Source organism: Silene latifolia, chromosome X (assembly GCF_048544455.1).
Source record: "Silene latifolia isolate original U9 population chromosome X, ASM4854445v1, whole genome shotgun sequence".
Taxonomy (NCBI): domain Eukaryota; kingdom Viridiplantae; phylum Streptophyta; class Magnoliopsida; order Caryophyllales; family Caryophyllaceae; genus Silene; species Silene latifolia.
Window position 1 is genome coordinate 159278177 of NC_133537.1, and position 3701 is coordinate 159281877.

Consider the following 3701-nt stretch of genomic DNA (forward strand, 5'->3'; position numbering starts at 1 on the left):
AAACACAAAAGTAGACGGAAATGGGAAAATAGTAGCATAAACTACATATTTGAGCTCTGAAATGCGTGTAAAATAGGGTGTAAAATAACATATTTAGGACACGCATCAAACTTCCCCAAACCAAACCCTTGCTTGTCCCCAAGCAAGAACTAGACTCGATCCTAAAACCTAATGGAACGAGTTCAATCTCAGAGCGAAATGCAAACCGAATAGCCTAAACCAATTTAATGCTAGAAATCAACAATCAATTAGCAATATGAATCATGCAAACGAATTATGAAGTCGTCAAAAACTGCTGAACCGTCAACTATAGAGACTTATCAATTCGGACTCTCACGGGTCGCTCATATCACACATAAGTACATGTGAATATATGTAAAAGATAGAAAGAATTCATTTTGTAGTGACACTCACCTACATAAGACCTATAAGAACATGCCTGCAATCTAATATGAAAATAATCTTTACAACCGTACATATGCATTCCAACCATAAAAGACCATGACACATGCCGAGGCAATTTTGGATATGTGAGGTATGGGTAAGAAGGGGCTAAAATAAATTTGGATAAAAACAAAGTTAAAAGCCAAGCTAGTAACTAAGGGAACCAAATTAATAACAACATCTAACTTCTTGCTCAAGATTAAATCGATGAAACAGTGCTATAACTAGCATTAAACTCACAACCCAACAACACACTACTACAATATTAGGTTAAGAGGACGCCACTTAGAGTACGGTTGGGAACGAACCCGTCTTACATCAACCAAATAATTTTGGCGCCTTCAATGATCACATGTGTAATACGGTTAATAAAAAGAACCGTCCTCTTTAAAAAATCAATAAGGACGGTTGGTCAATTTAAACGTCCTCTTACTCATATCCAAGACGGTTATGTCAATGAACCGTCATCTTTATTTTTGACAAAATTAAAAACACTCAACTCGTGTTTGCAGTTCTCTTATAAAATCGAGCAAACCCTAGACATAATAAGCACAATCGTCTCTTGTCACCACCGCACTCTCCTTCATCATCGCCCTAGATTCTGGTATGTATTTTACTTTTCGATCCGTTTTATTTTATGATTAGTGTGTATTAATACTTCGCTACTTGCTCCTCTTCACGCCTAGTATCTTTATAATACTGATGGGAGTTACTAATTGAAGTTACTGGTAGCCATCGTTATATCTACCTACTTACCCCCAGTCACCCCATTCACATACACTTTTTGTATTGAATGTCTATTACTTGAGGTCCTGAACTAGTCTCAGCTATCAACTATGAGTACAATGCTAAGCAAAAATGCAACTATGATGTTAAATGAAATTTTAACTTACTGGTAGTTGCTTTCAACATATGGGTATTCTATTTTAAAGCTAAGAATTATGCTAATTAGAGGATTTAAAAAAACAGCAATTGAGGAATAGTGTTCCACTATTGGAGCATTTAACCCAATTAGATGTATGTATATCTGGTAAAGTTCGAAAATTCATACTGACAACCCGGGTTTGTGTTTGATGAATCGATGACTCGCACGCCTTTGTTTTATGGCCGACTTGCTTTTGAACCGGAGCTTTTATCGTGTATTTGCTGACCTTTCTTTGTTCTCCAGAATCCGGATGAACAAACCAAAGTGCAGGTATTATGGGGTGAAGCAAGTATGATTGAAGCCAAATGGTTATTGCTTGATGCAGCATTCGAGGATCGTGCCAACCACAGATGGTTAGTATATGCATCACTTAGTTTGCTTGTATTGCTTTTTTGTTGATATTAATTTTGGCTTGCCTTGACTTCATATCAACTTTCATAATACGTCAAAAGGAAGGTTGCTATAACACAAAGTTGTTGCCCTTATACCAAAGATAAATGGCTTAAAGGATAACTGGTAACCAACTTGTTCTTTGCTTTGTAAATCCATTATAATTATAAGTGAATCTGTGGAATTTCAGGAATTCGATAGCCAGTTATTTCGGAATATTGGGTACCAGTCTGAGATGAGATTTACTCTCTACTTCATGTATAGTAAACTTATAAATTACTCATTCACAGGCACTACTCTCCATTGTTATACCGTCAGCTAAAGTGCATCTTGTAAACTGTACTAAAAGCGCCACATCTTGTACTACTGAGCCACAATTGTGTGGTTCATGATTAGGATAGTAAACTCATCAGTGTCATTCTATGTGTAACAATGTGAAAACTTCCTAGTTTATAAAATGTTTAAGTTCATTTTATTAACCTTCTTCATTTCTATGTTCTGAATTCGGCCAGTACACTGAACCACACTTTCATGAACCATATCAAACACCAAACCATGCTACAGTGTAGTTAAGTTCATCTAATCAAATGCACAAATACTACATTCTGTAAGATGTTTAACAATGTGAAACCTTTCTCGTTGATATCAGCTATAACGACTGTTATAACGACTGCCATGTTCACCATCTAGTACAGCTACTAATACTTAATATATGGCTTGGCCGAAGACATTTTTATTGATGGATATACATATATAAGTACACTACCATTCTCCTAGTAATTAACTTAGCACTCCCAGCCTCAACTCAATCATCAGCCTCTATATCGAGATTAAGGAAAAGCCACTACATTTCAACGTACCACAAGTTCCACCCTTTCATGGACTGTTTTGATCTTTGTCGACGCCCTTTTGTGATGTGAAATGATGTTTAAAGGCTGCAAATTGATGCCAATCAGGTTTTTTGCAATGTAAATTGATGTTTAAAGGCTATAGGTAAATGGTTCTATGTTGTTAGACATTTTTTTGTGTTATAAACTGCTGTTTTTGAGTTTGCAAATTGATGATTATATAACATAAGACGATGTTTTAGGTTGAAAATTACTATTATAGATAATTATTGAGAAAAACAAGAAGATTGCGGCCTAGAAGAAAACAAAATACTATGGTTCTCTAGGAGAATATCGAGGAATTGAGAGGAAAGTTGTAAGTTATCTTTTACTTGTTTAAGTGCTTTGCTTGATAAAAGTTTTAAATATTTGATACGGAGTATAAATATTTGAGCTAACTTAAGTTATATATAAGTTGTTTTTGGATTGTTTAAGTCTTTTGCATTCACGGTTATTTGATACTTTAGCTAACTTATGTTAAATGATTGTCTTAGAAAGCGGACTATGTCGCAAAGGAGCGTCCATTGGAGAAAGTTGATAGATATTTAACTTTGCTAAGGGCTCACAAGTGAGAGAATGGAGATATGACGATTATGTTAAGGAAGTCACTTTGAAAATTGTAAGTTATGATGACAAATTGACAATTCAGTTGTTATTTGAAATCTAGAAATTATTATGTGTAGGCAAGATAATATTGTATACAACTATTTTATTTGGTATTAATGGTGTAGGAAGCACTAAACAAGGACATGAAGAAGGCGGGTGTGTTTGTTCCCAAAGGACGGGAAGAACACTCGCTAAGGCACTTAACAAGGCCGGACATCTTGGTCAAGTTTGAGGAGTTCCCAAATACCCGGCTCGTGTTAGTGCTTGTGTTAAACGATTAATGTATTTGTAGTATGTATTTTGCTAGCTGAAATTTGTTCCATTTTGTTTGGTTGGATTTAGTTTGTAATGTAAAATTTGCGGGAATTTCAGCAATGTAACAGGATATATTTGAGATATACGGCTGCTAATGTATACGACATAAAGAGACGGTTTTTATTTTTTAACAA

The 3701-nt window shown here is 35.2% G+C and overlaps 1 long non-coding RNA gene across 1 annotated transcript; it reads left to right on the top strand.

The window, feature by feature from the left end:
- The first annotated feature begins 930 nt into the window (after positions 1 to 930).
- On the top strand, positions 931 to 3701 carry LOC141621634 (uncharacterized). Its single transcript, XR_012532520.1, has 5 exons — positions 931 to 1048; positions 1613 to 1722; positions 1822 to 1885; positions 3141 to 3265; positions 3378 to 3701. It is a non-coding gene; the product is annotated as an uncharacterized LOC141621634 (long non-coding RNA).